This window comes from Tachyglossus aculeatus, chromosome Y3 (genome assembly GCF_015852505.1).
Source record: "Tachyglossus aculeatus isolate mTacAcu1 chromosome Y3, mTacAcu1.pri, whole genome shotgun sequence".
In the NCBI taxonomy this organism is placed as follows: domain Eukaryota; kingdom Metazoa; phylum Chordata; class Mammalia; order Monotremata; family Tachyglossidae; genus Tachyglossus; species Tachyglossus aculeatus.
In genome coordinates this window covers 1,485,660-1,499,228 of record NC_052095.1, presented here as the reverse complement: position 1 = coordinate 1,499,228, position 13,569 = coordinate 1,485,660, and the positions used below count along the sequence as shown (strand labels likewise).

The 13,569-nt window shown below is 45.8% G+C and overlaps 1 protein-coding gene across 1 annotated transcript in view; it reads left to right on the top strand.

Annotated features, from left to right (window-relative positions):
* The window catches only part of LOC119946712 (aminopeptidase O (putative)), a 142,612-nt gene extending 130,298 nt beyond the window's left edge, over positions 1-12,314 (top strand). The window contains exon 17 of the mRNA XM_038768126.1: positions 12,066-12,314. The gene's annotated coding sequence lies outside the window, so the exon portion shown is untranslated. The remainder of the gene's footprint in view (positions 1-12,065) is intronic.
* The last annotated feature ends 1,255 nt before the right edge of the window (positions 12,315-13,569 follow it).

Below are 13,569 nucleotides of genomic sequence, written 5' to 3'. Positions count from 1 at the left end.
CTCCCCCCAGAATTCCCATCCTTCACTCCTGTTCCTCCCAGACTTCCCACCAGCCACTCCTTCTCCCCCCAAGCTTCCCGCCCCTGGACTCCCTGCCGGCCCCTCCAGGCCCTCCCAGTCCTTGGGTCAGGACCATCTCTCTATGTTGCCAACTTGGACTTCCCAAGCGCTCAGTCCAGTGCCCTGCACGTAGTAAGCGCCCCCCAAACACGACTGAGTGAGTGAATCCCAGCGTCGAGGCGGGCCCCAGGGTGGCAACCCAGCACGTGGCCCTCCGAGGAGGCCCGCTGCCGATCCCATCTCGGCCTCCTGGGTTCCTGGCATGCTGATTTGTGACTTTTCGAGGAAAATCACATTGCCAGGGATAACCACGCGTCCGAGATCCGACGCCGGAAGACCGTCCGTCCATCCCTCCGTCCATCCATCCATCCGTCCGTCTCTCTGTCGCGGCGCAGAGCTTAGCTGATTGCTGAACAGTGATGGCTGGACTCTTTGTTCACAGTGGCTAAGTTCTGCCCCCGCAGAGAAAGGGCCGGGCGTTGCAGATGGAGGACACCTCGCTGGACGCCCTCCGGGGTCACGGGCTGCTTGGGGGACACCCAGGAAGAACCTAGCATCACTGTTGGGTCGGGACCGCCTCTACATGTCACCAACTTGGACTTCCCAAGCGCTTAGTCCAGTGCTCTGCACACAGGAAGCGCTCACGAGAAATGATGGAATGAATGAATGAATGAATGAACTTTTTTATGGCATTTATTAATAATAATAATAATAATAATGGCATTTATTAAGCGCTTACTCTGTGCCAAGCCCTGTTCTAAGCGCTGGAGAGGTTACAAGGCCATCAGATTGTCCCCCGGGGGGCTCACAGTCTTCATCCCCATTTGACAGATGAGGTCACTGAGGCCCAGAGAATAATAATAATAATGGCATTTATTAAGCGCTTACTATATGCCAAGCACTGTTCTAAGCGCTGAGGAGGTTACAAGGTGATCAGGTTGTCCCCCGGGGGGCTCACAGTCTTCATCCATTTTCCAGAAGAGGGAACTGAGGCCCAGAGTAGTGAACTGACTTGCCCAAAGTCACCCAGGTGACAATTGGCAGAGCCGGGGTTTGAACCCATGATCACCATCAATCATATTTATTGAGCGCTTACTATGTGCAGAGCACTGTACTGAACCCATGACCTCAGACTCCAAAGCCCAGGCTCTTTTCCACTGAGCCACGCTGCTTCTCTGAGCTATTAGGCTCTTTCTATTAATTCTGTTGAGCTCTTACTGTGTACCAAGCATTGTTCTAAGTGCTTGGTGCAGGGGGTGGGGGGGTACAAGGTGATCAGGTTGTCCCACGTGGGGCTCACAGGCTTCATCCCCATTTTCCAGATGAGGGAACTGAGGCACCGAGAATCAATCAATCATATTTATTGAGCGCTTACTGTGTGAAAAGCGCTGTACTAAGCACTTGGGAAGTCCAAGTTGGCAACAGATAGAGACGGTCCCTACCCAACAGTGGGCTCACAGTCTAAAAAGAGAAGGGAAGTGACTTGCCCAAAGTCACCCAGCTGACAATTGGCGGAGCTGCTATTTGAACCCGTGACCTCGGACTCCAAAGCCCGGGCTCTTTCCACAGAGCCACGCTGCTTCTCGAGCGCTTAGTCCAGTGCTCTGCACACAGGAAGCGCTCACAATAAATGCGACTGAATGAATGAATGAATGAACTTGTACTTCCCAAGCGCTTAATACAGTGCTCTCTCTGCACACAGGAAGCGCTCACAATAAATACGGTTGATTGAATGAATGAATGAACTTGTACTTCCCAAGCGCTTAGTACAGTGCTCTGCACACAGGAAGCGCTCACAATAAATACGATTGGTTGAATGAATGAATGAACTTGTACTTACCAAGCGCTTAGTCCAGTGCTCTGCACACAGGAAGCGCTCACAATAAATACGACAATGAATGAATGAACTTGTACTTCCCAAGTGCTTAATACAGTGCTCTGCACACAGGAAGCACTCAATAAATACGATTGAGTGAATGAATGAATGAAAATAAAGAGAATTGTTGGTAATAATAATAATGATGGCATTTATGAAGCGCTTACTATGTGCAAGGCACTGTTCTAAGCGCAGGGGACTCACAGTCTTAATCAGACTTCTAGACTGTGAGCCCACTGTTGGGTAGGGACCGCCTCTCTATGTTGCCAACTTGGACTTCCCAAGCGCTTAGTACAGTGCTCTGCACACAGGAAGCGCTCAATCAATACGATTGAATGAATGAATGAATACTCCCCATTTTCCAGATGAGGTCACTGAGGCCCAGAGAAGTGAAGTGACTTGCCCAAAGTCCCCCAGCTGACAATTTGGGGTGCTGGGATTTGAACCCAGGACCTCTGACTCCAAAGCCCGGGCTCCTTCCGCTGAGCCACGCTGCTTCCCATTGATCCATATATACTGTAAATATTATATTTACAAATATAATATATAACAAATTATGTTATAAATAGAATTTAAAGCGCTTAGTACAGTGCTCTACACACAGTGAGTGCTCAATAAATATGATTGATTGAATTATAAGCACTGTTCATTCATTGATTCATTCAGTCAGTCGTATTTATTGAGCGCTTACTGTGTGCAGAGCACTGTTCTAAGCGCTGGGGAAGATCCAAGGCGATTCATTCATTTCACTCATTCATTCATTCAATCGTATTTATGGAGCGCTTACTGTGTGCAGAGCACTGTACTAAGCGCTTGGGAAGGACAATTTGATCTTCAATCGTATTTATTAAGTGCTTACTGTGTGCAGAGCACTGTAGTAAGCGTTTGGGAAGGACAATTTGATCAGGTTGTCCCCCGGGGGGCTCAGGGTCTTCATCCCCATTTGACAGAGGAGGAGACTGAGGCCGAGAGAAGCGAAGCGGCTTGGGTTTGAGCAGTGTGGCTCGGTGGAAAGAGCCCGGGCTTCGGAGTCCAAGGTCGTGGGTTCAAATCCCGCCTCCCCCACATATATGCTGTGTGACTTTGGGCAAGTCACCTCATTTCTCTGGGCCTCAGTTCCTTCATCCGTCAAATGGGGATGAAGCCCGTGAGCCCCCCGGGGGACAACCTCATCACCTTGTAACCTCCCCAGCGCTTAGAACAGGGCTTGGCACATAGTAAGTTCTTAAAAAGAGCCCACTGTCCGGTAGGGACTGTCTCTATATGTTGCCAACTTGTCCTTCCCAAGCGCTTAGTACAGGGCTCTGCACACAGTAAGCGCTCAATAAATACGATTGATGATGATCATTATTACTATTATCAGTCAGTTGCCAACTTGGACTTCCCAAGCCCTTAGTACAGTGCTCTGCACACAGTAAGCGCTCAATAAATACGATTGAATGAAGGAATGGACTTCAGTTCTCCATGCCTCAGTTACCTCATGTGGAAGAAGCAGCGCGGCTCAGTGGAAAGAGCCCGGGCTTAGGAGTCTGAGGTCGTGGGTTCGAATCCCGCCTCCACCACTTGTCAGCTGGGTGACTTTGGGCAAGTCACTTCCCTTCTCTGGGCCTCAGTGACCTCATCCAGAAAATGGGGATGAAGACTGGGAGCCCCACGGGGGACAATCTGATTACCTTGTATCCCCCAGTGCTTAGAACAGTGCTTGGCACATAGTAAGTGCTAAACAAATACCATCATCAATCAATCAATCAATCAATCGTATTTATTGAGCTCTTACTGTGTGCAGAGCACTGTACTAAGTGCTTGGGAAGTACAGGTTGGCAACATATAGAGACAGTCCCTACCCAGTATTATTATTATCTGTCAACAGTGCTTGGCACATAGTAAGCGCTTAACAAATACCATCATCATTATTATTATTATCTATAAAATGGGGATGAAGACTGTGAGCCCCCCGGGGGACAACCTCATCACCTTGTAACCTCCCCAGCGCTTAGAACAGTGCTTGGCACATAGTAATCCCTTAATAAATGTCATTATTATTATTATTATCTGTCAACAGTGCTTGGCACATAGTAAGCGCTTAACAAATACCATCATCAATCAATCAATCAATCAATGGTATTTATTGAGCGCTTACTGTGTGCAGAGCACTGTACTAAGCGCTTGGAAAGTACAAGTTGGCAACTTATAGAGACGGTCCCTACCCATTATTATTATTATCTGTCAACAGTGCTTGGCACATAGTAAGCGCTCAACAAATACCATCATCATTATTATTATTGTATTTAAAATGAGGATGAAGACTGTGAGCCCCCCGGGGGACAACCTCATCACCTTGTATCCCCCCAGCGCTTAGGACAGTGCTTGGCACATAGTAAGCGCTTAACAAATACCATCATCATTATTATTATCTGTCAACAGTGCTTGGCACATAGTAAGCGCTTAACAAATACCATCATCATTATTATTATTATCTGTAAAATGGGGATGAAGACTGTGAGCCCCCCGGGGGACAACCTCAACACCTTGTAACCTCCCCAGCGTTTAGAACAGTGCTTGGTACATGGTAAGCGCTTAACAAATACCATCATCAATCAATCAATCAATCAACCAATCAATCGTATTTATTGAGTGCTTACTGTATGCAGAGCACTGTACTAAGCGCTTGGGAAGTACAATTTGACAACATATAGAGACAGTCCCTACCCATTATTATTATTATTATCTGTCAACAGCAATTGGCGCATAGTAAGCGCTTAACAAATACCATCATCATTATTATTATTATCTGTAAAATGGGGATGAAGACTGTGAGCCCCCCGGGGGACAACCTCATCACCTTGTAACCTCCCCCAGCGCTTAGAACAGTGCTTGGCACATAGTAAGCGTTTAACAAATCCCATCATCATTATTATTATCTGTCAGCAGTGCTTGGCACATAGTAAGCGCTTAACAAATACCATCATCATTATTATTATTATCTGTCAAACGGGGATGAAGCCTGTGAGCCCCCCGGGGGACAACCTCATCACCTTGTAACCCCCCCAGCGCTTAGAACAGTGCTTGGCACATAGCGCTTAATAAATACCATCACCATTATTATTATTATCTGTAAAATGGGATGAAGGCCGTGAGCCCCCTGGGGGACAACATCATCACCTTGTCTCCGCCCCCCCCCCCCCCTCCCCCGGGGCTTAAAACAGAGAAGCAGCGTGGCTCAGTGGAAAGAGCCCGGGCTTGGGAGTCCGAGGTCCTGGGTTCAAATCCCGGCTCTGCCAATTGTCAGCGGGGGGACTTTGGGCAATCTATTCTGTTTATTTTATTTTGTTAGTATGTTTGGTTTTGTTCTCTGTCTCCCCCTTTTAGACTGTGAGCCCACTGTTGGGTAGGGACTGTCTCCATATGTTGCCAACTTGTACTTCCCAAGCGCTTAGTACAGTGTTCTGCACACAGTAAGCGCTCAATAAATACGATTGACGATGGTAATGAAGTCACTTCACTTTTTCCCCATCCCCCACGCCTTCCCTCCTTCCCTTCCCCCAGCACCTGTATATATGTATATATGTTTGTACATATTTATTACTCTTTTACGCCTACATAATAATAGTAATAATAATAATAATAATAATAATAATGGCATTTATTAAGCGCTTACTATGTGCCAAGCACTGTTCTAAGCGCTGGGGAGGATACAAAGTGATCAGGTTGTCCCCTGGGGGGCTCACACTCTTCATCCCCATTTTCCAGATGAGGTCACTGAGGCCCAGAGAAGTGAAGTGACTGGCCCAAAGTCACACAGCTGACAATACATATTTATTCTATTTTATTTTATTTTGTTAACATGCTTTTTTTGTCGTCTGTCTCCCCCCTCCTAGACCGTGAGCCTGCTGTCGGGTAGGGACCGGCTCTAGATGTTGCCAACTTGGACTTCCCAAGCGCCTAGTACAGTGCTCTGCACCCAGGAAGCGCTCAATAAATACGATTGAATGAATGAATGCTTGGCACATAGTAAGCGCTTCACAAACACCATTATTATTATCTGTAAAATGGGGATGAAGACTGTGAGCCCCATGTGGGACAATCTGATCACCTTGTATCCCCCCAGAGCTTAGAACAGTGCTTGGCACATAGTAAGCGCTTAACAAATACCATCATCTTTTTTCTCCCTGGGCCGTAGAAGCAGCCTGTCTTAGTGGAAATAGCCCGGGCTCGGGCGTCGGAGGTCCTGGGTTCTAATCCCGCCTCCAGCCCTTGTCAGCTGTGTGACCTTGGACGAGTCACTTCACTTCTCTGGGCCTCAGTTCCCTCGTCTGTCAAATGGGGATGAAGACCCCATTTGTGTTTATGTGTTGCCTACTTGTACTTCCCAAGAGCTTAGTACAGTGCTCTGCACACAGTAAGCACTCAATAAATACGATTGATTGATTGATTGATTGACCGGGAGCCTATCCGATGACCTTGTATCTCCCCTGGCGTGGAAAGCGGTGCTCAGCACATAGTGAGCGCTGAACAAATACCATCAATATTATTATTATTTATCGATTTATTTATCAGGCAAAGCGCCGGGGGAGAGTCCGCTAGAATAATAATAATCATGACACTTTTTAAGCGCTTACTATAATAATAATGGCATTTATTAAGCGCTTACTATGTGCAAAGCACTGTTCTAAGCTCTGACTATAGTAATAATAATAATAATGGCATTTATTAAGCACTTACTACGTGCCAAGCGCTGTTCTAGGCGCTGACTATAATAATAATAACAATGATGGCATTTATTAAGCGCTTACTATGTGCCAAGCACTGTTCTAAGCGCTGACTATACTAATAATAACAACGATGATGGCGTTGATTAAGCGCTTACTATGTGCCAAGCACAGTTCTAAGCGCTGACTATAGTAATAATAACGATGATGTTTATTAAGGGCTTACTATGTGTCAAGCACTGTTCTAAGCGCCGACTATAGTAATAATAATAATGATGTCATTTATTAAGGGCTTACTATGTGCCAAGCACTGTTCTAAGCGCTGACTATAATAATGATGACGATGATGGCGTTTATTAAGCGCTTACTATGTGCACAGCCCTGTTCTAAGCGCTGACTATAGTAATAATAATGATGATGGTGTTTATTAAGCGCTTATTATGTGCACAGCACTGTTCTAAGCGCTGACTACAATAATAATGATGATGGCGTTTATTAAGCGCTTACAATGTGCACAGCACTTTTCTAAGCGCTGACTATAGTAATAATAATGATGATGATGGCATTTACTAAGCGCTTACTATGTGCCAAACACTGTTCTAAGCGCTGACTATAGTAATAATAATGGTGATGGTGTTTATTAAGCGCTTACTATGTGCCAAGCACTATTCTAGGCCCTGACTATAGTAGTAATAATAATGATGATGGTGTTTATTAAGCGCTTACTTGTTCTAAGCGCTGAATATAGCAGTAATAATGATGATGGTGTTTATTAAGCGCTTACTATGTGCCAAACACTGTTCTAAGCGCTGACTATAGTAATAATAATGATGATGGTTTTTATTAAGCGCTTACTATGTGCAAAGCACTGTTCTAAGTGCTAACTATAGTAATAATAATGATGATGGTATTTATTAAGCGCTTACTTGTTCTAAGTGCTGACTATAGTAATAATAATGATGATGGCGTTTATTAAGCGCTTACTATGTGCACAGCACTGATCTAAGCGCTGACTACAGTAATGATAATGCTGGTGGTGTTTATTAAGCTCTTGTTCTAAGAGCTGACTATAGTAATAATAATGCTGGTGGTGTTTATTAAGCTCTTGTTCTAAGCGCTGACTATAGTAATAATAATGATGATGGTGTTTATTAAGCTCTTACTTGTTCTAAGCTCTGACTATAGTAATAATGATGATGATGGCGTAATTAAGCACTTACTATGTACCAAACATTGTTCTAAGCGCTGACTATAGTAATAATAATGCTGATGGTGTTTATTAAGCGCTTACTATGTGCACAGCACTGTTCTAAGCACGGACTATAGTAATAATAATGCTGATCGTGCTTATTAAGCTCTTGTTCTAAGTGGTAACTATAGTAATAATAATGATGGTGTTTATTAAGCGCTTACTATGTGCACAGCACTGATCTAAGCGCTGACTATAGTAATAATAATGCTGGTGGTGTTTATTAAGCTCTTGTTCTAAGCGCTGACTATAGTAATAATAATGATGATGGTGTTTATTAAGCTCTTACTTGTTCTAAGCGCTGACTATAGTAATAATAATGATGATGGCGTTTATTAAGCACTTACTATGTACCAAACACTGTTCTAAGCGCTGACTATAGTAATAATAATGATGACGGCGTTTATTAAGCGCTTGCTATGTGCACAGCACTGTTCTAAGCGCTGACTATAGTAGTAATAATAATGATGATGGTGTTTATTAAGCGCTTACTTGTTCTAAGCGCTGACTATAGTGGTAATAATGATGATGGTGTTTATTAAGCACTTACTATGTGCCAAACACTGTTCTAAGTGCTGACTATAGTAATAATAATGATGATGGTGTTTATTAAGCGCTTACTTGTTCTAAGCGCTGACTATAGTGGTAATAATGATGATGGTGTTTATTAAGCACTTACTATGTGCCAAACACTGTTCTAAGCGCTGACTATAGTAATAATAATGATGATGGTGTTTATTAAGTACTTACTATGTGCACAGCACTGTTCTAAGCGCTGACTATAGTAATAATAATGCTGATGGTGTTTATTAAGCTCTTGTTCTAAGCGCTGACTATAGTAATAATAATACTGATGGTGTTTATTAAGCGCTTACTTGTTCTAAGCGCTGACTAGTAATAATAATGATGGGGCGTTTATTAAGCGCTTACTATGTGCCAAGCACTGTTCTAAGCGCTGACTATAGTAATAATAATGATAATGGCATTTATTAAGCGCTTACTATGTGCACAGCACTGTTCTAAGTGCTGACTATAGTAATAATAACGATGATGGCATTTATTAAGCACTGACTATGTGCACAGCACTGTTCTAAGCGCCGACTATAGTAGTAATAATAATGATGATGGTGTTTATTAAGCACTTGTTCTAAGCGCTGACTATGGTAATAATGATGATGGCGTTTATTAAGCGCTTACTATGTGCACAGCACTGTTCTAAGCGCTGACTATAGTAATAATAATGATGATAGTGTTTATTAAGCGCTTACTATGTGCCAAGCACTGTTCTAAGCGCTGAGCACAGGCATTCCCGGCTCCCAGGGGGGGTTAGGGGGGCGGGGGAGACGCCTCGGGCCTGCAGAACTGGACTGACCCTCCGGTGCCTACTGAGCTGATATCAGTTCTCCTTGACTCACTGGCTCAGTTCAGCAGGAACAGGAGTGCGGCCCACGGCTACTGAAGAGACGCCCCCCAGCATTCAGCCCTCTGACCTCTAAGACTCACCTCCAGGCTCGGAAGACCTCCCCCCCCCCCCCCCCCCCCCCCCCCCAGACGAGAAGCCCGTTCGTTCATTAATTAACGATGACATTTGTTAATTATTAATTAATAATTAATAAATAATAATAATCAATAATAAATACCATCATTACCATTGTTATTCTCTGGGCCTCAGTACCCTCCTCTGGAAAATGGGGATGAAGACCGTGCCACCTGATCACCTTGTTAATTAGTTAATTAATAGTTAATCAGTTAATTAATAATAGTAAGGATGATGGTACTTGTGAATTAATAATAGTAATGATGATGGTACTTGGGAAGCACTTACTATGTGGCAAGCACTGTTCTGAGCGCTGGGGAGGTTACAAGGCGATGAGGCGGTCCCCCGAGGGGCTCACGGGCTTCATCCCCATTTTATTATTGTTATTATTATGGTATTTGTTAAGCACTTATTATGTGCCGAGCACTGTTCTAAGCGCTGGGGAGGTTACCAGGTGATGAGGTTGTCCCCTGGGGGGCTCACGGTCTTCATCCCCATTTGACAGAGGAGGGAACTGAGGCCCAAATAATAACAATGATCATAATAATGTTGGTATTTGTTAAGCGCTTACTATGTGCCAAGCACCGTTCCAAGCGCTGGGGGCGATACAAGGCGATGAGTTTGTTCCCCGGGGGGCTCACGGTCTTCATCCCCATTTGACAGAGGAGGGAACTGAGGCCCAGAGAAGAATAATAATGAGGGTATTTGTTAAGCGCTTACTATGTGCCCAGCACTGTTCTAAGCGCTGAGTGGGAGACAAGGTGATGAGGTTGTCCCCCGGGGGGCTCAGGGTCTTCATCCCCATTTGACAGAGGAGGGAACTGAGGCCCAGATAATAATAATAATAATGAGGGTATTTGTTAAGTGCTTACTATGTGCCAAGCACTGTTCTAAGCACTGGGGAGTTTACAAGGTGGTGAGGTTGTCCCCCGGGGGGCTCACGGTCTTCATCCCCATTTGACAGAGGAGGGAACTGAGGCCCAGAGAATAATAATAATAATAATGAGGGTATTTGTTAAGCGCTTACTAAGTGCAAAGCACTGTTCTAAGCGCTGAGGGGGAGACAAGGTGATGAGGTGGTCCCCCGGGGGGCTCACGGTCTTCATCCCCATTTGACAGAGGAGGGAACTGAGGCACAGAGAAGAATAATAATGAGGGTATTTGTTAAGCGCTTACTATGTGCCAAACACCGTGCTAAGCGCTGGGGAGGTTACAAGGTGATGAGGTGGTCCCCCGGGGGGCTCACGGTCTTCATCCCCATTTGAGTGATGAGGTCACTGAGGCCCAGAGAAGTGAAGTGACTTGCCCAAAGTCACCCAGCTGACAGTTGGAGGAGTCGGAATTTGAACCCAGGACCTCTGACTCCAAAGCCCGGCCTCTTTCCACTGAGCCGCGGTGCTTGCTTCTCTGTTAAGCGCTTACTATGGGCGAAGCACTGTTCTAAGCGCCGCGGGGGATGCAAGGTGATCAGAAGCAGCGTGGCTCAGTGGAAAGAGCCCGGGCCTGGGAGCCAGAGGTCATGGGTTCGAATCCCGTCTCCGCCACGTGTCTGCTGTGTGACCTTGGGTAAGTCACTTCACTTCTCTGGGCCTCAGTTCCCTCCTCTGTCAAACGGGGATGAAGACGGTGAGCCCCCCGGGGGACAATCTGATCACCTTGTATCCCCCCGGCGCTTAGAACAGTGCTGGGCACATAGTAAGCGCTTAACAAATACCCTCATTATTATTATTATTATTATTATTGTAACCTCCCCAGCGCTTAGACCAGTGCTTGGCACATAGTAAGCGCTTAACAAATACCCTCATCATCATTATTATTCTCTGAGCCTCAGTTCCCTCCTCTGGAAAATGGGGATAAAGACCGTGAGCCCCCCGGGGGACCACCTCATCACCTTGTATCCTTCCCAGCGCTTAGAACAGTGCTTGGCACATAGTAAGCGCATAACAAATACCCTCATCATCATTATTATTCTCTGAGCCTCAGTTCCCTCCTCTGTCAAATGGGGATGAAGACCGTGAGCCCCCCGGGGGACAACCTCATCACCCTGTAACCTCCCCAGCGCTTAGCACAGTGCTCGGCACAGAGTAAGCGCTTAACAAATACTCTCATTATTATTATTATTCTCTGGGCCTCAGTTCCCTCATCTGTCAAATGGGGATGAAGACCGTGACCCCCAAGGGGGACAACCTCATCACCTTGTCTCTCTCCCAGCGCTTAAGCACAGTGCTTGGCATATAGTAAGCGCTTAATAAAAGCCGTCATTATTATTATTATTATTCTCTGTGCCTCAGTTCCCTCCTCTGTCAAATGGGGATGAAGACCGTGAGCCCCCCGGGGGACAACCTCATCACCTTGTCTCTCTCGCAGCGCTTAGCACAGTGCTTGGCACGTAGTAAGCGCTTAATAAATGCCATCATTATTATCATTATTATTATTTTAAGGGCGAGTCTTGGAGTCCCCTCCCCGCCAACTTTTCTGGCCTCAATCGTATTTATTGAGCGCTCACTGTGTGCAAGAGCACTGTACTAAGCGCTTGGCCTCGGGAGCCGGGAGAGGGGGCGGAAAAGGATGGGGGGAGGGGGGTCGCTAAGGGGGGCGTCCAGGCCATAGGCCTCACCGCCCCATCTCCTTTGCAGGGGGGTCTTCCCATCACGAGAGCCAGTTTTCCCACAAGGCCGAGCCACCGACCACCAGAGCGGAGACCACCGACGCCACTCGTCCACCGCCCAGTACATTCAGGGGTATTTACTGAGCGCCTCCCTGGGTGCACAGCACTGGACTAAGCGCTCCTGCACTTTGGGCCTGTCCCACGCATGCAGCGATGCCCACGTCCATCCTCCTAAACCTTGAACCCATTATTGAGTAGGGCCCGTCTCTATCAGTTGCCTATGTGTCCTTCCCGAGCGCTTAGTACAGTGCTCTGCACACAGGAAGCGCTCAATAAATACGATGGAATGAATGAATTAGGTTTGGTTCTGTTGTCTGTCTCCCCCCTTCTAGACTGTGAGCCTATTATTGGGTAGGGCCCGTCTCTATCTGTTGCCTATTTTTCCTTCCCAAGCGTTTAGTACAGTGCTCTGCACACAGGAAGCGCTCAATAAATACGATGGAATGAATGAATTAGGTTTGGTTCTGTTGTCTGTCTCCCCCCTTCTAGACTGTAAGCCCATTATTGGGTAGGGCCCGTCTCTATCTGTTGCCTATTTTTCCTTCCCAAGCGCTTAGTACAGTGCTCTGCACACAGGAAGCGCTCAATAAATACGACGGAATGAATCCCCAAGCGCACACGCGCCCATCATCCATACAAACACACATACATCAATCCTCCCCGTCCCCTCTCCAATTATTTTTTTTTTTGAGAAGCAGTGTTGTTCAATGGAAGGAGCCCGGGCTTGGGAGTCCGAGGTCCTGGGTTCAAATTACGACTCCGGCACTTGTAAGCTGGGTGACCTTGGGCAAGTCACTTCACTTCTCTGGGCCTCAGTTCCCTCATCTGTCAAATGGGGATGAAGACTGTGTGCCCCCCGTGGGACAACCTGATCACCTTGTAACCTCCCCAGTGCTTAGAACAGTGCTTTGCACATAGTAAGCGCTTAATAAATGCCATTATTATTATTATTATTCTCTGGGCCTCAGTTCCCTCCTCTGTCAAATGGGGTTGAAGACTGAGACCTGATCACCTTGTAACTACCACAGCGCTTAGAACAGTGCTTGGCACATAGTAAGCGCTTAATAAATGCCATTATGATTATTATTATTATTGTTATTATTATTATTATTATTATTATTCGGGCCTCAGTTCCCTCCTCTGTCAAATGGGGATAAAGACTGAGACCTGATCACCTTGTAAGCACTCCAGCGCTTAGAACAGTGCTTGGCACATAGTAAGCGCTTAACAAATGTCATTATTATTATTATTATTATTATTATTATTATTATTATTATCATCATTATTATTAAATTGTATTTGTTAAGCGCTTTCTAAGGGCCAGGCACTGTACTAAGCGCTTGGGAAGTACAAGTCGGCAACATATAGAGACGGTCCCTACCCCACGACGGGCTCACAGGCTAGAATAGAGAAGCGGCATGGCTCAGTGGAAAGAGCCCGGGTTTTGGAGTCAGAGGTCATGGGTTCAAA